The sequence below is a fragment of the Siniperca chuatsi genome, linkage group LG8, assembly GCF_020085105.1.
Source record: "Siniperca chuatsi isolate FFG_IHB_CAS linkage group LG8, ASM2008510v1, whole genome shotgun sequence".
Classification (NCBI taxonomy): Eukaryota; Metazoa; Chordata; class Actinopteri; order Centrarchiformes; family Sinipercidae; genus Siniperca; species Siniperca chuatsi.
Window position 1 is genome coordinate 24,345,810 of NC_058049.1, and position 24,822 is coordinate 24,370,631.

General features: G+C 39.9%; 1 protein-coding gene across 2 annotated transcripts in view; it reads right to left on the minus strand.

Annotated features, from left to right (window-relative positions):
• The window catches only part of il1rapl2 (interleukin 1 receptor accessory protein-like 2), a 457,851-nt gene that overhangs the window by 387,755 nt on the left and 45,274 nt on the right, over positions 1–24,822 (minus strand). The window contains exon 1 of one of the 2 annotated variants that reach the window (XM_044205049.1): positions 12,773–14,771. The exons of the other annotated variant lie outside the window; for it this stretch is intronic. The gene's annotated coding sequence lies outside the window, so the exon portion shown is untranslated. Of the gene's footprint in view, positions 1–12,772; positions 14,772–24,822 lie in introns of those variants that run through there. 2 annotated transcript variants of the gene reach the window in all.

Below are 24,822 nucleotides of genomic sequence, written 5' to 3' on the forward strand. Positions count from 1 at the left end.
AAGGGGCTGGAGCCTATCCCAACACGTATTGGTCAAGACGACCCGACAGGTTGCCAGTCTATCACACAGCTTCACATATTGACGCCTATGGGTCATTTAGAATCTCCAATTCACCAAATCTGCTTGTCTGCTTGACTGAATAAGGCTCTCTGTATCTGTATCTTTTTATTACCGTCAACAAATCCAATGACAAGACTGATGAATTTATTCTACTAACAAATACGGTCTGTGTAGCCACAGCCTCATGTTGCCAGTTCCTCCACGTCACAGAACTTCGCCGTGACCCAAAATCAAGTAGAAACGCTTAAAAGAGCCACCGTATCTTTGTGCATGCATGACGCGTTCCTATAGAGCAATAAGCATGGCTAGCACAGTGTCAAGAGGCATGTGCCAGGGTCTGTGTGCAAACTGCAGTGGCACAATTACAAAGGCTTGCACTAGAGCACAGGCGCTGGCACAAAAGGTACGCTGTGGCCATCAGAAGGATCACAGCATAGTCCCACCTCTCCAAGTGAATCTGCTACCTTTTACAAGCATCAGCAGACCAGACAACTACCGCAGGGGCTGGACACCTCCCACAACTGCCCGTAAAATCAGCACTTCATACATATTATAATTACACAGACTGAGAGTTTAACTTCAGTATTATAATCTGACTGTTGTGCTTGCATGGATCTGGCCCCACTTTGTTTATTGTTTAAAAGACCCTATAATCAGATTTGTCATGGTCAGAGACACACATACATTTCTGTAACCCACTGATCTGAGACATATTATCCCTGAAAATTATAAAGTGGCAACCAGAACACAGAGAGCACCTTCTCTGGCAAGAAAAGAGACAATTTGAGCAAAAGTCTTCCAGCTTTATTCAGACTGTGGCACCGTCAGAGTCACCAGAGTCAGTGCCAGTGTGGACTCTCTGGCCGAGGAGGAGGTGCAGCTCAGCATTATAATGTTCCAGCTGCAGCCAACACAACCTAGCTACGCAGATAAACTTGTTTTACAAATTGTCTTTTTTGTCTGACCACAACTTGCCACAGCGTAGAGCATATAATCAAATTCAGTCATGATTGCTAAAAAACGCAATTTTCAGTATCATCAAATTAATCTATTCATTTTTTTTTTTCACATCATGTAAACGGTAGCACTCATAAATCCCTCTGGTAGTTTGGACTCTGGTCCAATGAAACTAGAAAGCCTTGAATAAAGCCATGGCTGCTATGTAGAGAGGCTGACGGAGATAAATGGAGAGAGAGAGAGAGAGAGAGAAGAAGAAGGAGAGAGCGAGGGAGGGAAGGAAAGAGAGCTAGAGAGCAGGACACTCGGGGAAAGAAGAAGCCTCCATTGTTTCTTATTTTCACAGGCACACATACACACACACACACACATCGTTTCTATTTTCTGTTGCACTGAGGGGACTGCAAACGAAGAGCCCCCAGAGGACAAGCAGGTTAACCTGTCGTTTTAAAGCCTACACACACACACACACACACACACATATACACAGGGAGGATTCATACAGTTCTGAATGTCTTCGTGGAGAAACACAGTCAGCAAAAAAATAATTATTTAAGTGTCTTTCCTCTTCTAGAAACATATCATCCGTAGAACTGGACTAACCACATTAGAAAATAGAACATAATTTGGTCTAAATCAAATCCCAGTAGTTGAACCTGGGAGATGTCCTCTTCCAGTATTAGAAAAACTATCAAAGGTATATCCAAGCTATAAATGACAGCGTGCAACAACATTTAGAAAGTTGAATTTGTGGCTTGACACACAGACCCTTTGGGCTCTTACGTCAAATGAGCTTGATTTCTGAATAAGTAAACGTACTAACGATGGCATTTAACTGGCTGTGACGGTGTCGTGCCTGTTGGCTTTAATTGCTCCACTGTTGATTTGAAGCCATTTAAACTGGCTGTGACATGTATAATCCCTGTTGATTTAAATTTAGTTGTGGCTGTCTTTGATCAGAGCCGTGCCTTGGCACCTGTCACTGAAGCAGCTAAGAAGTCTGACAAGAAGTACAACCTTGCGTAAGATCTGCACAGCAAACTGAGCCGTGTTCAGCCCAGGTGATGATCTTCAGTGATGTTTTGTGGGACTGTAAAAAATTGTACGGAAACCAGCCTAACAAAGTAACAATATGCTAAGGGGATCATTTCAACAGCAAAGTAACCAGAGTCCGTAAACATAGACAGAACACCAGTGCAACCAATTCCAATCAATCCTGACGGGACAGAAGCATCGAAACGAGACTATGCAAGCTTTGCACAGCCGTCACTGTGGCCACATGTAACATTACAGGATAATGATGAATACTAAAATGTAGTGGAAGAGCAGCACAAGCAGAGAAGAGTCCTAAAGTCAGTGAACTGACTCAGTAATGTCAGTAACACAGCAATATCTGAAGTTTGCTAACATTAGCAACCTTTAGCCTAACCTAGCTACTGGTCATACCAGACCAAGTACGGCTGCAGCAGCATTGCCTCAGAGGGTGATTCATTGAGAAAGGATGCGTTTTATCACTTATGAATACAACTTTTCATTTGTAAGAGAAAGAATGTAATGACTTTTTCTTTCAAGAGTTACATAGTCTCACTTTTAAAAATACTGGAATCAGAGCTGTGGATGTGTTGAGTCACAAAAACTTTATACTCAACTGCCCCTTGACTTTGACTTAAACACAGGTGACTTGTGGCTTCACTGTTACTTAAGCCTTTTTATTTGGAATGACTTAATATCACAAACGTTTTTAAAATAAGGCTTAAAAAGTGTGCAGCGCATTAACGCTTCATTTTCCTGACCACAGATATATACTTTGAATCATTCTGACAGCAGCCAATCAGGCTGCGCGAGCAGGTGGAGCTGCACCCTGATCCAGATACATGGTACACTGGTGGTACATTTTATGAGTGGATCTATGAATGAAATTGTCCGACTTCCTGTAGATATCAATGCAGGACCATGATACGTATCCTGGATCAGGGCTAGAGAGAAAGGTGCATTTGAGTTTAAGTTTTAGACTTAGACTAGAGGGACTTGCTGGTCTTGACTTGTGACTTACCTGTCTTGAGGCCTTGACTCAGGCCTTAATAGCCAAGACTTAAGACTTACTTGTGAATTGCAAAACAATGACTTTGTCCTTTGCTCTATACTGTCCTGAAATATGTCAAGCAGCTCAGAAACTAAAACATTCAAACCACGTGACATGGAGAGCCAACATTCTGCATGTTTTCATTCAAACACGTGACTTCAGCAGGTGATATCACTGGTGAGTTCTTGCTCTCTACCTGAAGGAGTACTAATCAGTGGGTGAAGTCTTTGGTTGAAATGAAAACTTACAGGCTGTTGGTTCTCGCAGTTACTAGCAAGGACTGATCTGAAAACTCTTGCTGCTGGTGCGCTAAGGGACACTCTGACATCTGAGTTTTACTGTCTCCGTATTCTTCTTCTTCTTCTTCATTTTATGGCAGAAAAATTAAGAAAAAACTTTTCTTCAAAATATCTTTTAATTAATAGTGTAAATAAAAGTCTGTTAGACTCAGATCAAGTCTCTGCACTCAGTATAACATCTACAATACAGCATTACATGTTCTATAGTCCTAATCACAAATGATATCCTTCCTGTGTTGTGTTGATCTGTTTGAAATAACGAGTCCTGTAAACCCAGGTTTAATGTTTTCGAACGGCAACCTTTTCAATAAAAAAAAAAAATGGCTAAATACACGTTATAGTTTTCACAATGTCCATGTTTGCTTATCGTTCATCTTCTCCACCTGATTAGCTCAACAATCTTTGGTCATCAGATGTCAGAGCATCCTTGAGTGCACTATTTACTCACAACTGCATTACCACACAATAGCATCGCTGATCTCCAGCAAGTTTCAAGTGTTTGCAAGTTGATCACAATAGCTGCCTGAGAGGTGGGAAATCCCACGAATCTAAAAAGTTTGTTTGCATGCCTTTGGAACAAGTCAAGTACAGTATACATTTACCATATACTGATAAAATGTGAAAAGCACAAGTGTTATGTTATTCCATTTGCAAGCTCTGCAGTGTGCTGGTGTGTGTTACCTTTAACACACTCGTCATGAGCTAAATACCAGCCTAACCACTTCTTTCAATATTTTGTGGGTAGAAAAAAGTAGAATCAGCAGATAAACGCGTCGGATCAGTTTTGCAGGACGCTGATCTTTGCCATATTATGGCTGCTGTTTTAGCAGGCTGGGGCTGCACTGTTGCTGCTGTGTACACTATTGCTCTATTTGATCAGAATCCATAGGGATTGGCCTGTCAGACCATGTTAAGTCAACTAAGGATAGGCTACGCACACTGGTAGACGTGCTGAAGGGTGAACTGGAGAGTCACAGTGAGGAGGAGGAAGAGGAGGAGGAGGAGGAGGAGGAGGGGTGAGGGGCAAGAAGATAAGAAAAAGAAAGGGAAATACATAGAGACTTACAGGGATAAAAGTGGAACAGATGCTTACAGTTTATTGTTCTACTTCGTATACTATATGTTTTTTATGTTATTCCATTTACAACCGGGTGCTTCAGCAGTGTTTAGGATTACTATTAAAATACTGAATATTTACTCTACTTATATAGTACAGCAGAATACTGTCACAGTAAAAGGCTTTAAAACAATATTTACATAACATAACTGATGCCTATGAAATCAGTCCTCTGAGGTATCTATTTAACAAATTCTGATTGTTGACTCCTTTTGTTCAGTCAAGTTAGACTGAGTTGTTAGTTAATTTAGATCAATATAATGCGACGCGATTCAATAGCACCACAAGCCTCCAAAATAACCATAGAGTTCAATCACTCACTTTTCTGAAATAGTGTCAACATAACTGACTGGCCAGATGCAACAAGTCCTCGTGCCTAAATGGCGAAAGAGGTTGGTTGTTAATGGCTCACAAAACACCCCGTTTGAATGTTTTGTTGAAGCGGCGCACCCATCGGTAGGACAAAGACGCACCGGCAGTGCTTTTTGTCAATTTTGGAAGCAAAAACTATTAAGGGCAAGATTGTGGTCTTGGTTGAGATAAGCCAAGATTGACTGTTTGTAGGAGAAAGGACCAGAAATCGTTGGTGTCGCAATTATGTGCATTATAAGCATGTCAAGTTGATTCCTGCTTGTCAACTGGCTTCGAACGTAGTAGATCATTTTAAGAGTCTGCAGTCATCCATCTCTGAGGCTTTACTTGGACACAGCTGTGCTTTGGATAACATCAGCATGCTAACATGTTCACAGTGACAATGCAAACATGTCGATGTTAACCAAGTATAAAGTACAATGTTCACCGTGTTCAGCGTGTTAGCATGCTAATATTTGCTAACTGGCACGGAACACAAAGTGCAGCTGAGGCTGACTTATTTGGTCATAAACCAAAGTGTTGGACAAATTTGATCTGATGATGGCGCTGGATGAAAAGGTAAGGGATAGAGGAAAAGGCAGACGATCACCAAAGTCATTAAGAAATTAAATTTAAAATTTCAATTTGTTGGAGGTGCTAGAGGAAAGTCAGTAGGATTCATCTTACCAATATTTCAGTCTGGACACAAGTGGTGGACTGACCGACCGAACATTAGACAAACCGACATTGCGATCCGTAGAACCACACCAGAGGACAGTCAGCATTGGTACAACCAGTCGAAGCTGTTTGATCAAATAATCAATGCTGCTGTTTTTCTGGTAAGGACAGTCTGACATATGTATGTACAGTATAAACTTGTTTACTTAATAACATTTAATGTGATTTAATATACTATAGTTGAAGGAAGACAAAGAAAGAGAGTGAGTAGTATCCTTTGATATATCTTCTGATACCAGCACCCTGTGTGTGTGTGTGTGTGTGTGTGTGTATGCTCTGTTGAGTCCAGATTATCTGAGCTGTGATGTGTTCCTTACAGGCACAGAACTGGCCCTGTTCCCATCACTAGTGATGTGTGTTTCAGTTTGATGGGGAGAATTCCCCCTGAGCACCCCACCCCTGCACTCCCACCAACACCAACCCACAAACACACACACACACACACACACACACACACACACACACACACAGTCAGCAAACATCGCATCAGTTATTATAATTGATAAATTAGTCTGTTGTGTGATGCAACAGCTCTGTTTAACCCCAGAAGACCTCTTTCCATTTGCACACAAGAGAGACATTACAAATACATGAGGTGATGTAGATGCACACACACACACACACACACACTTTCTATTTCTGCTGCTAACCCTATTTAACCATGTCCCTACTGATAGAAGGGGAAAGATGTAATATGTTTAAAGACAACCATATCCTCCCAGTTCTTTAAAGTAATATCAAGCTGCTTCCTCTTTTGCCTGGGTTGTAAAATTATGTAATTTAAATACCATAAAATAAGCTTGCTGCTTGCTAAGGGTTTGTACTTTTAAGGTTTAACTATTAATTCTTTTACACAAAAAAATGTAAAGCTTATACAGCACTGTGACAACAAAATCTCCATTGTACTGGGCATGCACTGTGAAAGTCTATCGCTTTTCTAATGGGGTTTAAATGCAGGACAGTGTTTATGTTCCATCTTAACAAATGTAACTTCAAAAAGCCAGCAGCTAGACAAAATACTTTGGCATTGCTCCGTTGCCAAGGTTTCTTCAACTTTTCCTACTCAGGACGCAGAAGAAAAATGTAGTCTCACTCCGGGATCCAGTCTCATTGAAGCATATTGCCTCTTTTGTCAAGTGACGACACGCCAGAAAGAGGCCTGCGACCAGAATGTCTTACACAAGGACAGTTAATAGCTGCAATCCAGACGCTGTGACCGGCAAGATGAGTAATGCTGCGAGGGACACTGGTGTCTGCTTTCAGGGAGAAGAAACACTAAACCACTAAATGACACATGGGTCAATACTGGAGCCTGAAGGGTAGAAAGTATGTTGTCCCACAGGAGTCATGTAAGCAAATCACATCCATGACAATCTTCAAAAACTTTTTACATTTGTGTTGAGGTTAATTAATCTAAGTCAGAGCTCACACAAACACGCTCTTGGAGGTCGTCATGCGGCGTACACCAACCTTCAACTGGATGATCTTCAAACCCTCATGTCAGCAGGCATCCACCCTGCTGACTATGAGCAAGACACTGAATCACTGAATCCTTATCAGCTGCAGGGCTCCTATCTGAGCTGAGACTGACCTCCACAGACATGCGAACTGACCTACAGGCGCCATAACAATTCCATAACAACCATTATTTGTTGTAAGAGTAGCAATAGTAGTCATTTTAAGTCTTCCAAATCCTCCCACCCAACTTTTCTTCTATTAAAACACACCATATTCAGACAATTTTCTCTCCCAACATTAACCAAGCAAACAGAGCAGCAGCCCAGCAAAAGCTAGGCAGACTTTATCAACGTTGTACGTTATGTTAAAGAAGTTAAACATTTTGGGAAATACGCTTATTCTTTATCTTGCTAAAGGGAGATGAGAAGATTGATACCACTCTCATGTCTGTCTGTTAAATATGTAGCTGGAGCCAGGAGACGCTTAGCTTAGCTTAGCATAAAGACTGGAAATGGGGGTAAGAGCTAGCCCGGCACTGTTCAAAGAACTCATTAATTCACATGCTATATCTCATGTAGTCTCTGGACTATTTCATGGCTGGGAACCATGACTTCCTGGAATCTCTGCTGGCTGCCTTGAAACCTCAAGGTTACGACAAGATTCCAGGTGCCGGTAGGCAGATTTCTTTGGCCTTTGGACAAACCAAGCTAGCTGTTTCCCCTTGCCTTTATATTAGATAAGCTAACCAGGCTAATCTCCTGGCTCCAGCTTCATATTTATCTGACAGATATGATAGTAGTATTGATCATCTCATAATCATCTCAAATAAGCTTGTTTCCCAAAATGTCGAACTATTCATTTAACTCACACTACATGTTTTAATCACCCTTTCTAGACAGCCAAAATGTACCACTTCTATGCTCATAATTTTACATTAGATCGACCGGCCACACTGAATGTAAACACAGACGTTTTCTTCAAACAAGATGGCTGTGCCCTCAAAAATCTTGACTAAAAGGAGAAATGCAGCAAAGTAACAGAATATGTCCTGCTCTAAAACACCTAATGACAAACTGTTGAGGAAAACAACTTATAAATAAATAAATCCAGCTTGACTTGCATGGCCTTGCCACTTCTAGTCAGTCTCAATAAAATGTGCTTTGAGTTTTTCAGTATGTAATTAGCAACCAGGCTGAATGTATTTCTGCCTCTTGCCAAAATGCCATTGAGCAATTTCTTTCATATGACACAAAAATAAAGACTCTTTGATCATTTCAGCACGCATGACATTAAATTATACTAGAGTTTCACGGAAGTGTAAGAATTCCTTCATTGTATGACATCACTTTGATCAAATTTGCTCTTTGAAATTTTGCAATACACAAGTCATAATAGTATCACACATGCCAGGCGGCATACAGCTGATCAGAGGTTTCTATGTAAAACAGAAGACATATAATCAGAGCCTCAGAGAACCAAACAGCTCCAAAGAAACTAGGTTTAAAGAAGTGGAGAGAAGGCAGCTGGTTTTCCATTGGCAGCCACATACTTTATGTTTTGCAATTATTTTCAATAGATTTGAGCTTAATCATTATGGACATGAAACAGGGTCGTATGAGTAAATGTCAGCTGCCAATTCCAAAGAAAAACCCAAAAATGAATGCAACACTGGTAATGCTGAGGTTCAATGTTCTTTCTTGGAAACGGAAGCTGAGAAAACAACCTAACCTAACCATTCAGTAGTCTGCTTGTAAGTCATCTTTAAAGCACTTTGAGTTGCACTAACCTGTATGTAAGGTGCTATACAAACAAAGGTGCATACAAATAAAGTTTGATTGATTGAGTTGTCCTGGAGCTTTCAATCATATCACATGATCTTCAGCGCATAGCGTTTACCCATCTGCATTGTCAAATTTCCATTTTTTTCTGAGACAAAAAAGGACATTTGGACATCTAAAATTCCACTGGGCAAACTCCATCGGCTGAGGAAGTTCATGTGATATGATCCAAAAATGGACCTTGTGGTGAGATTGTTTCCTCGACCAAATCTCGGCTGTTTTGAGGTTTCATGTAAAGCTGCACAATGGTGGCTCCAAAGAGTAGCTTGAGGTGGTAAAGTAAACTGCACACACTTTAAATTGATCAAGCATGTCGCTTCAGTATGTAATGCTTCATGCAAGGCCAAGAGGTGTAAAACACCAGTAAGCAACACTTCGCCTTGAAGGGAATGCTTCCTTGCTGCTACAGCATTTAGGAAACAGTTTGTATTTGGTTCTGAAGTTTTCATTTGTCAGTTTTTCAGAGATTTCCAGTAAGAGACCATAAACTAGACCGCGGTAAGAATAATTGGTCCAAACAGGCTGAATCTACAATATTTCAAATTTACAGTAAGGCAGCTTATAGCTCTTCAATAGCATCCTCCCTCTATCTCTCTCCCCCTCTTTCTCTCTCGTTCATCCTGCTGTCCTCTCAGCCAGCCTTCCCCTCTCGTATATTTCCAGCGCCTCTCCGCGCCTCGTCATCCCCTCCACAATTTATGGATGTCCCTCTCTTCTCCCTTCTCTCCTGTCCTCATGTCTCTAAATCTATTCTCCCTTCTTAATTCACTATATCGCCTGTCCTCTCCTTGTACCACTCTCCCTTCAACCCTTTTCCTTTCTCCTCATCCTCCTTTTTTCCCCCAACTTTTTCCCTCCTTGTTCCGTGCTTCCTACATCCTTAACCTCCTCTTTATTCTAAATGTTTTGTCTTTCGGTTCATCCCCCTCTTTATTTGAATGGGTTCACTTCAGTTTAAATCTAAGAAAATCAATAAATATCAATTATTCAGCTTCGCAACAGTTCCACTGAGCTGGTTTTTACATGCAGCCTTTGTATAGATATGTAGATGATCACATGGGCAGTGGTATTAAAAACATTTGAAGAAACTACTGCAACTTCTGAAATCTGGTTCACTTTATTTCAGTGGCTTAGCAGGGATTCAGTATATCACAGGAGCACCAGGTGACAAAATGAATTAGTTTTACCATGAAGCAATTCTAATAGAGAACAGCAGTGACCCCCTCTGCACTGTGCTCCTCCTCTCTCATCTTCCCACTTTTGTTTCTCTTCGTCCTCCTTTTTTCTCCCCTGTCATCTGTCATCATCTCCTACTCTCTTTCCACCTGCCTGCTGTGAGCACATTTCTCCTCTTGCTTCTCATCCAGTCTTTCACCCCTTCTTTTTTCTTTTCTCCGTCTACTTGTTCTGTCACCGTCTTCTCTGATGGCGGTACATTTAGCCTGTTGTAACTGAACACCCCCTGCATCTTGTTTTTGCTGACCTCCAGTGGTTTAACGTCTCACCTTGCTGCAGTGATGTACAGGTGGATTCTGGGACCCACTGACGTCACAGATGGGTGTGGTTACAGGTGCAGCAGGCCGCAGCCAGCATTAAAGCTACCTAACTGTATGTAAAGTCCTAGCTCCACCTCGACCAGCTACAACAGTAAATGCAAGTGATTGATGTATAAACGATCTAATAATGCAGGTATTATGTGAAAATGTCACATGGGTTTAATTTTTCTGCAGAACAAGTACTTTTGATACTCTAAGGTCCAACTGAAATAACTGTTCGTCTGCTACAGCATAGAGTACATGTCTGCTCTGTAAATCACTTGTCCTGTGTTCTCCTTTGAGAAAAAAATCACAAACCAAAACTAAGAAAATATATTTTTTATTTTTTGGTTTCATTATGGCGCCCCCTAGTTTCGCATTAATTCGACAGAATGCCTTTTTTATGATGACACTCATGTACTTTTACCTTTGTAGGATTGTGAATGCAGTATTTTTTACATTTTTCTCTGTTTCCTCTCATCCCTGCCTGCCTGCTGTAACCCCCCCCACACACACACACACACACACACACACACACACACAAACACACACACACACACCACCACCACCCCCATCTTGGTAATAGATGGCCAGTGTTGGTCAGCGTGACGGAGGCATTCTGCTGCCAGTCCATCTACCTACTGGTCAGATCTATATATACGACAGCGGCTTCACACTATAAATCAACACACACACACACACACACACACACACACACACACCCACACCTGCAACCTCCAATGGGTGCTCGGTCCTTCTCCATTCTGACGATTGATGCCCACCTTGTTGCTAAACGGCCGAGATAATTAAACCCCATGCATCCCTCCCCTGTGTTTGTAGGTGTGTGTTGCATTGTAGCACACACACACACACACACACACACACACACACACACGACATCCACTCTATCTTCCTCTCTCCTCTCCTCTCCTCTCACACACACCATTACACTACAAACACACACTTTCTGTCATTACCCTTGCATTCAAACACACACATACAATCTCTGTTTCTCTGCACACACTCACAGAGAGAAAAGAGAGAGAGAGAGCGCAGGAGGGAGGGCGAGAATGCACCTGCTGGGCTGTAAAGCACTCAGACAAACGACGTCTGTGTTTGGGAAGACTTGAACAAATGGGAAAATTATACAGTCGAAGCAAAACGGCACCCTTTCACCCAAAGGTGCTTCACCCCAACCGGATCAAGGGAATCCTTGGAGCATAAATCCACTGTTATTTTTGTATTCGAGCGTGTGTCTAAGTTTGTACACAGATCAGTTTATGTAAAGGCGTGGATGGATTACTGAACGGGCCCTAACAGACACAGGGGCCCTTGACCCCTTGGGCCCCTGGACCAGAGCCTCTGGTTGGAGGGACTGTTAACATTTCTTTTTGGAAAGTTAATCGAACAACTACAAAGATGCGAAATGACCGCTCGAAAAACAACCACCAAAAGCTGTGAAAGCACCGCAAAAAAACGCAAAACATTTCAAAAGAGACAGAAAGCAACCACAAAGAGACAACAAAATGTGGCTGCGTGGTTTGAAGTTTGTCTCTTTCCCTCTGGGTGTCTTGTTCCTATGTAGGAGGAGTGGGGGGGGCCTTTTACATGTCTGTGCTCAGGGGCCCATTGTTCATAATAAGCCCGTGTATAAAGGTGAAAAAGGGAAGAGGAGGGATCATCACAAGGCAGATAAAAACAAATACTTAATAAAAAAACATATTTTCTGCATTTTGAGCTGGCTTTGGGTGTGTTTATTCCACACTGCATCTCTTGCTGAACGCCCCTGCTCTTCCCGTGGGAGACTGTCTTTCACCCATGATGCCCAGCTTTTAGCGCACTCATGTTACTTCATACACACGCATGAAGTGCGATGAATGAATATTGAGCAGCCCGGTGGCCTTACGGCGAGTTCAAGGGCGAAGAGTTAAAGACTTGATTTCTACCAGTGGAAGTTGAAAACGCTTCTCTGTTTTTCTCGGCTTCTCGCTAATTCATGGACACACACACACACACACACACACACACACACACACACACACACACACACACACATGCCATTAGACGACACGCACACACCCGAGCTCTCGCGCTCTCTCTCTCTCTCTCTCTCTCTCTCTGCCACTCAGTCTCTCACCTCTCACATACACCCACGGACCAGGCGCGCGCACATACACACTCTTTCTTCCTTTCTCTCTCTCTCTCTCTCTCTCTCTCTCACACACACACACACACACACACACACACACACTACACGTACACAAACAGCCCATGAAGTAAACTAATCACACTTGCGCGCACACACGCGTAAAATCGGAGCGTGGCCATCCGCTCACCTGGTGTTTTGGAGTAACTAATCCTGAATCCAAGCGACGCTGGTGACAGAATCTCGACCAGAAGAAAATGTCAAATTTTGCTGAAATAATCCCACCTCTCTCCTAGGTTTGTCTTCTCCGTTCGGCGCTGCCAATTTCTCAGCTCTCCAAACTGACAGGACGAAAAGATAGATAGCCTAAATGAAAGGATAGATGAGGTCGTTTCTTCTCCTCCTCTCTGCCAAAAAAAGAGGGAGAGATTTACAGCCTTTAACAGGAAAGTCTTGCTAGCTGCAAGAAGAATAAAAAAACCCTTTCCTCTTCTCTGCCAAGTCTGCTCCAATTAACCGCAGTTACGCTTCCTCTCCTTCTCTCTCCTCTCTCTCTCTCTTTTCTCCCCTCCGCCCTCTGTCTATCCCACTCTTTTCTTTCAGGACGGGATGTAAGACAGAGGCAAGTAGGTAGACCTCTGTGTCTCTCTGTCTCTGTCTCTGTCCGGGCAGTGGTGTGGAAGAGTCGCTCTACTTTGCGCAGCCAAAAATAACTTCCAATCTCCAAACTGGAATCCCGCGAAGCACTTGTAATAATTTTACAGTGGCAATTATGAGTTTATGGTCATTATTATAGTACTTTATGGTGCTTTCTGCCCTTGTGGCACCCTGTAAAATTCCTAGAGGGGCTTTAATGTAGCGGCAGTACTCATATTTTGACTTTTATGATATATTTAACGCTCATGTAATATTCCTAAAGGGACTGAAATAGTTGCTAGTACATATATATGATTTATTGTAAGGTTTACTTCAGGATACGTCTTTGTTTTAAACGTTAAACTGGGGAAATGGGCAGAAAATTATTTTAATGAGATAATCAATCAATAGAGTCCCACTTTGCAGGTATATTTATCAATCAATTAATCAATCCAGAGGTGCTGTTGCAGAAGCATCATGTCATGCCAAAAGAGAGCAGCTGCAGTGCAGGGTTCACTTTTCACGTCTTAAATCCCCCACAAGTCCAAGTTTGCCGGGTGATAACGCCCGACAGTCAGTCACATAAGCAGCTGATCCATAAAAGCAAGCAGTCCATATCCAGACAGAAGTTGATAATAGAAAATGTAAGGTTTCAGATCAAGGTCTCTCCTCTTTTCTGCTCTTTTTGTCCTAATCCATCCGAAAATACATTTTTGGAAATAAGAGACCACGCGTGTTCTCCATTTCTCGCCTCCTTTTCCTCCTCTGTTCTCTGTCCGTCTTTACTCTGCTCTCCCTCTGATCCCTTACAGGTCAGAGTGCTTTACCCTCCTTCTCTTCCCCTGAATGTGATCCCGAGCTGCACTTCTCTGCCAAAATCACAAAAAGGTCCACTTGAAATGACTTTTGGAAATCCTTTTTGCAGCGCCGGAGCGGCGGGAGAAGGTAAAGCGCGAAGCCCAAAGCTGCTTCTTTTGGGTTCTCCTCCAAGAGGAGTGGACGAGGAGGAGGAGTGAGTAGCTGGATATCCTTGCTTTCAGCTACAGAATAGAAAGAACGATGGAGAGAGAAGAAGAAGAAGATACGTGGAGTAAAGAGTCCGCTCCTGTGATTAAACCAGAAAAGAGAAACCACACTTTTGGCTCGGCGGCCGAAATAACTGGAGAGAAGGGGCGAAAAGATCAGTTGCGCCTTTTTTCCCCCCTTCCAGAAATAAAATACTTGCTCGTTTCCCTCAAATACTTCACCACCTGCCCAGGGAAGGATAGATAAGAGACACACAATCTGCCATTTCTGTGGAGGCTTTTATCCAAAGTGCCTTAAGAGAGTCCACAAGAGAGCGCAGAGCAGCCAGAGAGAGAGAGAGAGAGAGAGAGAGAGAGAGAGGGGGGGAGGGGGCTGTGGACAAAAGATAAATAAAATTAAAGAAATGTCCTTCCTCCGTGCTTGTTGATATTCAGACAGGCACGTATTTCCAGATGCCAGATTCCAGTTCCCTGTCCTAGATAAAGAAGAAATGACTATGTTGTTGGAGATAAGACACCAATAGAAATGAATGGCAAAGGCAGCCGGCTGCTTCCTTCAGCTTCTCTCATTCCCGCATGTGAAGGGCGCTGCGCCATCACACGCACACACACACCGAGAGAGAGAGATCTTTAGATTATCATCTTTTAGTGTAGTTGCATTTTGAAGTTTTATTTTGTTTGTAACACATTTTAAGTGTCTGTGTGTGTGTGTGTGTGTGTGAGAGAGAGAGAGAGAGAGAGAGAGAGAGAGAGAGACTGGTTTTAGCCATTTTTCTTGTTTTCATCTCATATCTTTTGCATCAATGATTTTTATTGACAGGAGCGAATGAAAATTTGGGAAAGGGTTAAGAGACAGAAGAGAAGGCAAGGAAGGAAAATAAGAGAGGAGTGTGTGTAAGAGAGAGAGAGAGTAAAAGTGTTGCTGTTGGGGTTTTTTGGTGTTTCAGGATGTTGAAAAGTGCCGCTTTGTTGCCCCCTTTTGGTTGTGGTGAGAAGTTAAAATCTTATCTAGAAACTGAACAACTAAAACAAAAACATAGAACCATACTATATATATATATATATATATATATATATATATATATATATATATATATATATATATATATATATATATATATATATATAGTGAATGAACAGATGAAACAGAGACATCTCAATTGAAATGGACTCTAAATGGCTCATGTAGACACCAAGATGAATATTTCAGAACTTCCAAATTTATATGGAGATGTGTAAAAATACAACACACACTGAGTTGATTAGAGAATGTCTGATTTTATTTATGGGATCCTTCAGATGGATCTTTTTCCTCCCAGGATGGTCGAACACATCACACTCTCCAGAAAAATGTAAATGAGATGTATTAGTTTTTCCCCGGATAGATTTATTCATACTCTCAAACCAAGTCTCTCAAAATCAAACAACATAGTTTTAGTTACATAGTAAACATGTAGTTACATAGTTTGTCTATCCCTCCAGAATGATCTTCAATATGGAGGACCTGAACTGCCAAAATAAAAATTAAACAAATAAATGACTCAATAAATAAATTAATATGCCATTAAATGCACCAAAAATAAAATTAAAATGAATTTAGGCATTCAATAATTTACAAAATGTTTTAATTTGCTTCTATATTTATTTACATTTGTATTAATTCCATATTTATTTCCTTTCCCATTTAATTTTCCATTTTATTTATTACATTGTTCATTTATTTATTTGTGTTAATGTATTATGTATTCATTTATGTATTTATGTATATATTATTTTCCCTTTGCATTTTCCCAAATTTATTTCCCCAAACTTATTTATTACTGTCTTTTCTTTTTACATTTCTGTATGCATTTCTTCTTCATTATGCAAATGAGGGGGACTGATGCCAAAAAACTAGTGCATGCATTTGTTACTTCTAGGTTGGACTATTGCAATTCCTTATTATCAGGCTGCCCCAATAAGTCCCTTAAGACTCTCCAGTTGATCCAGAGCATGTGTACTGACAAGAACTAGGAAAAGAGATCATATTTCTCCGATATTAGCTTCTCTGCACTGGCTCCCTGTAAAATCCAGAATAGAATTTAAAATCCTTCTCCTCACCTACAAAGCTCTTAATGGTCAGGCACCATCGTATCTTAAAGATCTCATAATACCTTATTACCCGTCTGGAACACTACGCTCCCAGGATGCAGGGTTACTTGTGGTTCCTAGAGTCTCCAAAAGTAGAATGGGAGCCAGAGCCTTCAGTTACCAAGCTCCTCTCCTGTGGAATCAGGTCCCAGTTTGGGTTCGGGAGGCAGACACCATCTCCACATTTAAGAGTCGGCTTAAGACTTTCCTCTTTGATAAAGCTTATAGTTAGCGCTGGCTTGAGTGAGCCCTGAAACATCCCTTAGTTATGCTGCTATAGGCCTAGACTGCTGGAAGACTTCCCATGATGCACCTCTTTCCTCTTTCCTCCTCTTCCTCTCCATCTGTATGAATTTTTACCCCATTATTGCATGTTACTAACTCGACATCTTCTCTCTCCCATAGTTTTGTGCTTTCTCGTTTCTCTCCTCTCTCCTTCTGTCACTTTCAGCAGGTTTTTCTGCCTCCGGAGCTGCAGAGTCTGGATCTGTGGTTGTGGGCCACCTGCTGCCCCCGTGTTCCTGCTCGACAACTGCTACTACAGTTGTTGTTATTGGCTCTGTTACTAATACTGACATTATTTTTCCTATAGCTGTCATTCCTTTTATTATTATTATCAATTTATTAACCACTACAATTACATTATTACTATTTTTAAAAATTCTAGGTGGTATTATCATTGTATTGTACGATCTAGACCTGCTCTATAGGAAAAGTGCAATGAGATAACTTCTGTTATGAATTGGCGCTATATAAATAAAACTGAATTGAATTGACTGTGTGTCATGGGGTTAACTTTTCACCTATTCATAAATAAATGAATAAATAAATAAATGAACAAATTAATAAATAAATTAAATGGGAAAGGAAATAAATATGGGAATTAATACAAATGAAAATAAATACAGAAGCAAATTAAATCAGAAATATCAATTTGTGTCACATTTTATGAATTATTGAATGCCTAAATTAATTTTAATATTATTTTGGTACATTTAATGGCATATTAATTTATTTATTGAGTCATTTGTTTATTTATTTTTGATTTTGGCAGTTCCCATCCACCATAGAGGGGAAACTGTGTCAAAGCCTGATGATTTGTTGATACATCCATCCACCCTCTGCAGACATCCTATTTTCCCCTTTGCTCGATGGACAAGAGTTATAATCACTATGGCCTCGATAAGTGTTTGTCACTTGAACATAAACTTATGTTGTTTTGAAGCATTTGATGAACCGACTGATGCAGTCTCTCTAAAATGATCCCAAATTACTAGTGGCATTGTCGCCGCACGATGCAATAGACATAATTTGAACGGTCAGACATTTTCATGGACAACTCACTCAGAAAGGATCTGCCTCACTAACCTTTGTGCAGAGAGGCACCATCTGTGTGTGGTGCCTCTCTGAACAAAGGTTGGTGAGGCAGATCAACAGGACCTGTCATGAAGGTGAGATTGCATGTCGGACAAAAAGGTGAGGCATTCAAAAAACATGAGGCTACATATATATAACTCTTCATCCAGGCCTCATTAAAAATGTGCATTTGAGCAGTCTTGCAAACAGTACAGCTGTAGCTCTAGGAGGAAGTATAATGAGTATTCATTAGTGCATGGGTTCAGCACACCATAAAATAAGTCACACTGAAAAAGAATGAGATGCATGAAATGAATTATGCACACTGGAGACTGTACTGTATACTTCCGAGGCTAAAATGTGCCAAGTCTGAGGTTACACAGAGTTGTACAGACAGTAAGTACTGTGAAATCAGGCAGATTCAAATGTATTAAATATTAACATACGTTAGGACAGACAATTAATTGCACAGTGAGGAGGTGTGTGCGGTGAGTCTTGTTAAAGCCGGTTATCTTGAATGATAGCATGTGTGAAGAGGCTATTGGCGTGGGCAGGTGATTTTGGGTATCACTGTCTGTCTCAAAATGGAAAGCTTTGGAACAGATGGTTTACTAGATATACAGGGTCACTGGCAATCCTTCCTGCCCTTTTCCTCACCCCGGTGTCATGCCGTTCCTAGATGGAGGGCAGCAGACAGCCAATGAGCCACTCACCAGTGCAGAAAATACGCTGGACCTTGTCCCCGCAGAGGAGACAGTCTATTTAAACTGGATAGGAATGTGTAAGAATGCTTATCATTAGCATTAGTGATGTCTAAAATTGGACAAAGGGACATCAAGTGGTCTTACTCTAAAGGAATAATTCATTCGAAAATGAAAATTCTGTCATTATCTACTCACACATGTCATCTGAAGCTTCTCCAAAAAGCCAATGACCCCAGGTTGAGTGTCAGATTTTAATAAACAGGTCCTGCTGCCAAAGTATTTTGAAGTCAATCAACCACAATCTGTGTCCAAAAAGCCTAAATTCACTTCAACAGTGGTCCTCTTGGTCACAAGTCAGAAAATGTTTCCGATAATAGAAATGAAATGGGAAAAAGGAAAGAAAATACAAAATGAGCTGCTAATTATGCACAGGTAACAATAAAGTGTTTGTGCTTAAAAGAGCATTTTTTTAAAAATCTGGTTTTCATACAGAGTTTTGTAATACAGAGTATTATAAGACTGTGTGAGGTACATATTGATGTTAAAGTAAAATCATTTCAATTAATTTAAAATATGCCACTTGTTATATGTTGCACAAGCTAGTTGGAGAAATGTTAACAGAATACGAGTCTACAGCCATGCTAGTGGCGCTACAAGGTTGTATACAACTTTGGTGCAGTGGCTGAGGTAAATGCTTGTGTCAGTATGCTAACATTCATCCAATAGTTGTCGAGATATTTCACTCAAAACCACAAATGTCAACCTGCTGGTGGCACTAGATAAAAAAGCGTGCCTAATAACTGTCGTACTGTAGGAAACACATTATGTATTAGGTGGCAGAACTAAGTTTGAGACTAAGGGTGAGTAGATGAAGACAGAGTTTTCACTTTGAGGTAAAACAGTCTCAGTGGGATTTGTTCTCATCCCATTTAAGCAATTTGGTGAAGGTTTTCCTCTGGAATTGGAATGACTCACTTGGCTTGACAATTGAGCTCTTGGTCTATAGGGGAAGATGAGCAGGCCTGTGGCTTCACATTGACATCAGGCCTGAGTGTTGAGTGCTCAGCAGTTGCGCTCGCTGACTATTGCTGGCAGGAACCTGAGAGACTCCCTTTCTAGTGATGATGGAGTCACTCTCCGACTGTGCCTTGGGTCTTCTTTTTAACAGAAGTTTAGATATGTCTGTCTGCCTCCAGCATTAGTATGTTGGAACCATCTGGGCCTTGAACAACAGCCAGAATCGGGGGAATTAACCTTTAATGGTGGAGTCAAAGAGGCTCCTCTGTAGTATGTATTCTCTCCTGTGTTGGGAGGGGAATTCATTCCTCCTGTTGCCCTGAATGAAGACTGCAGAGTAAGTATGTTTGGTTTTCATTTTTATTTTTTGTCCTGATAGTAGGCATGGCGTGCCATTTGCTTTTGCCTGAGGGGGGATGTACACAGCAGCAAAAATGACTGAAGCAAACTCCCAGAGTGAGCTAAATCGCTTGCAGAGAAAAAGTAACATTTTCAGCATGAGAGAGCCGAGTTGTGATTCAACAGGCGCAACTGAGCGCCACTTGTTTTGATATTAAAAACATATATCCCCCATCCCTTTTGTTTTGTTGTTGCTGATTTGTGAATCACAGTCCACCTGAATCAGCGTATACTCAGCTCCACTGCGCTACCAGAGCTGAGGGAGAACCAGTTTTCCTGGAAAGAAACTGAAGTCATTGTTAGTCCTGGTCAGCAGTTGTAATTTATTCATTTTGTTGCTTTGGGTGTGAACACTGGAGCGTGTACTCGAGGAAGGGCAGCATGGAAACTTTTGTATCCTCCAGCAGTGATATGCTCCAGTATGTTTTCTCCTTCTCAAAGCTCTAATTATACAGGTCTGGGGGAAGGAATCCACATCTCATCAGCAGCTGTTGGTTAAAATGTCCAAGGGAGAGCTCAGAAGTGTGGATAAAAGCCAGCAGGCAGAGTGTCAACTAGTATTCAGAAGCAAATCCACAAGGTGGATAAAACACATAATTTACAAGAAACAAATCTGAACTAAACTGCACACTTGCCAAACAGTTAATCAGTTAATGGAAGGCCGTGATTAGATTTAAGATTCTTTTGAGAGAAAGTGGGATTACTTGTGTTTCTCAACTAAGTTTAACGCCAGCGTTCCAGTGATTTCCCGGAGTCTTGTTGTCACCGTCATTTTGTCAGGCTCCAGGAAGTCACTGAACCCAGCCAAGAATTTGAATTAGGTTATGAGGTTGTTGTTGAGTCCATAGTTGCTGTCACTTTCACCAAAATCACCAATTTTTGGAAGCAAACCTAAATTCTTCACATAATGTAATCCATTATAAATCTTGAATGCTACCATTTACATCAAACATTTTCAAATAGCCCTGGTTATTGTTTTTTTTTTTTTTTTAAGTGCAATATATGCATACTTGCAGCTAATAAGGAGGACAGCAGATTAGATTTTAAGTTGCAGCAGTAGTGGTAGTACATTCTATCAAACGCTAACCAAATATATTTATTTACTTATTTTAGTGGTAAGAAACCACATACAATATTAAACATAAATGTTACCATTTGATGCATTGTGCCAGAGTTAGCTTAAAGCTAATTTTCACACTTAAAACAAGAGCACTAAACAAACTAGACAAGATACATAATACAAAGTTACACACAGTAGTACACCACACACGTGCACCGTGTCTCAAACAAGTGTGTGTAGACCAATTAAAAGCAAGGATATTTGTACAGAAAGCAAAACCAATAAAATGCAGAGTCAGTGGTTACAGAGTTGAGTATCTTTTAGCAGATTTTTCAATTTGGCTTTAAAGCTACTAATAGAACAGCAGCTCTTCATGTCGTCTGGTAGGGGCGTTGCAGTGAGTTGTGGCTTTAACAGCAAATATCCTAGACTGTAATTGATTTAAAGATTTAATTGCGAAACAATCTTTTATAAGATTGTACACTAAAGGGACGCTTGTTAACAAACCTGAATGTGACGAGCTTAAATTCGATGTTAAGCGCGACCAACAAACACAACACACTGCGGCGATGTTGATTGAGGCAGCAGCTACAGTATAAGGCAAAGGGGACTGGCAGCAGGAACAACGTTAATATAGATAACCAAAGGGGAACAAAAGTGGAATGAAAAGCACTGCTCACTGTTGGTCATAAATGTTAAAATTACCCATTCACCTGGAGATGAAAATATTACATGTGAGCCATGGCAATGTCTGCTATGCTGTTTTGTTAACATGTCTCCTTAATCATCTTTCATGTATCACATGACAATACTTTTAACAAATACAAGAATAAAAACATTAGTCAGACTCATTAAATCATTCTAATACTGTTGTTAAATGGGAACCAACCACAAGCATTCCTGCTAGTTTCACTTTAGGTCCCAAACTCTAGACTATGCCATAAGGTGGCGTTTCTTAAACTAGAGGGAACAAATAATGCCATTATCCACATGGCGTACAGTACAGTCATTGAAATCCCAGCTGAATAACCACACTTTCCAAATGACCTGAAACAGCTGAAAAATGCTAAATTATGTCCAATTGTGTTCCCTGCTTGACTTACTCTCGCGCACTCGGAGTGAGAGGCTGGGACAACGTTAATCGTTTGGAAAATGATAGTGTGACACACATTACAAAGGACACAAAGGGTCAAAAGGAAGGATCAGTATCATTTCATTTGACATGATGTTATCTGACACCAAGACTGTACATGGTGATGACCAACGGGGTGCTTATTATTTATGGTCTTTTTTTTTTTTTACTTTTTACTGTTTTTTACAGTAAGTAACACTGCCACTTTGTGATGTGTACCAATTTTGCTCTATAAGCCTAAAGACCTTTTAGTGATATTTACACTACATTGCTTAAAACACATATGTCAGCTCTATAATAGAAATCGCTAAACCCCTCCCAAGAACAGCAGCGCGGTAAGCCTGACAAGCTTTGGATTTCTCCACATGCTGAAGCAAATCACTCTTACTACGGCGATGGGGCTCTAGTAAGGGCGATACTAGAAAGAGTTAGATGGTTTGTGTGGTTTTTTTATTGCCTTTCCAATACCAAACACACAAGAGCAAAAGTGTAAGGAATGGATTTAACTGTGTGTTTATTTGTTCTAAGGTAAGGTGCACACATGTACATGTTTCATGGATCATCATCTGGTGAGGATGCTGACGTTTTGCCGGGGACATGCAGCTTTAGCCTCAGTCTTCTGTATGTAGCCATCAAGTATATATTTAAGACCCTTTGACATGGTTTTAGATTAAAAACGAGCCATCTGGAAACAATAAAAAGTCATCCGCAGATGGAATTTTCTGCCAAATAACCGAGTTAGTGTTAGTAAGCTAGCTAGCTATAGCTGATAAAATCTGCTAGTAACAGTCACCATTTCAGCCGGCAAAATCGATGGTCATCGGCTAGAAATGAGAAGCCTGCTTTTGTTAAGTTCTGTGTGAAATCAAAGACCCATTGTTTCAAAAATGACTGCAAATTTTGAGTCGTAAAGCTGCCACCGTTATCATTGTAACTGCATATGTATATGTGCCATACTAGAACAGAACGCTTGACAGGCGTAATGTAATATGCACCATCTTATTATCTGTCAAGAATAAAATTCTCTCTCTCTTGGAAAAATCTGTCCAGACCTCATGCCATTGCTTCAGCATATGTTCATTGTATTTGACTAGCATTATCCTAAAAATGAGAAAATTAGAAATTGAATTTTGGGATATGTCTCTAGGCAGACACACACACACACACACACATATATATATATATATATATATATATGTATATATATATATATATATATATATATATATATATATATATATATATATATATATATATATATATATATATATATATATATATATATATATATATATATATATATATATATATATATATATATATATATATATATATATATATATATATATATATATATATATATATATATATATATATATATATATATATATATATATATATATATATATATATATATATATATATATATATATATATATATATATATATATATATATATATATATATATATATATATATATATATATATATATATATATATATATATATATATATATATATATATATATATATATATATATATATATATATATATATACATACATATATATACATATATATATATATATATATATATATATATATATATATATATATATATATATATATATATATATATATATATATATATACATATATATACATATACATATACATATATATATACATATATATATATATATACATATATACATATACATATATATATATACATATATATATATATATATATATATACATATACATATACATATATATATATATATATATATATATATATATATATATACATATATATATAAATATTTATATACGCACTTTCTCCCTCTCTCTCCCTGTCTCTCCTGAGATTTTATAACATAATTAGATTTCTAGAGATGGTTGTCCAATTAGGGAAAAAAGGGACCAAGAGAAAGAAGATGTATATGGTTAGAGGTGCAGAAGGAGAGGATGACAGAGAGGAAGAGAAAGGGGGAGAGAATGAAAGAGGAAGACAGGTTGGAAACAGAAAGGAGGAAACAGAGGTTAAAAGGTAAACAGACATTTGAAAGATGGCTTAATTGTCTTCAATCTCTACAACAATAGTTCATTCTCTCTCTCTCTCTCTCTCTCTCTCTCTCTCTCTCTCTCTCTCTCTCACACACACACACACACACACACACACACACACACACACAGCTCATAGCCAGCAGACACACCTCACAGACATCTCAGCACACACACACACACAAATGTATGCACACACCCAGGGCATGTTGGAGGTTAGTTGTTCTGTGATGCAGAGTTTTGTGTTTGGAGGGCCCAGCTAACCCAATGATAACATGACAAAGTGTGTTTGTGTGTACACACTGACAGCCACAGTTGCGAACGAATGTGATGGTATATGCAAGCCTATAGCTTAGCATACAGACTGAAGGGAGGAAACATCTAGCCTGGCTCTGTCCAAAGTTCAAAAATACGCCTGCCAGCACCTCTAAAGCTTACTAATTAACACGTTGCATCCTGTTTAATCCATACACAAACAGAAATGTAAAAACGACAATTTGTGGTTTTAGGGGGAGCTACATGCTGGAACTAATTCTAGAGACAGTTTATCCATCCCCTGAGCACTTCTGTGCATACGTCACAAGCTATCGCACGGGTTGCCAGATACAGCCGGTGAGCACCGATTTAGTATGGGTCTCTGTAACTTCACTTTGGCGACAAGACTCCAGGAAGCTACAGCTACGTACCCAAAAACCACAGCTTGTCTTTTTTACA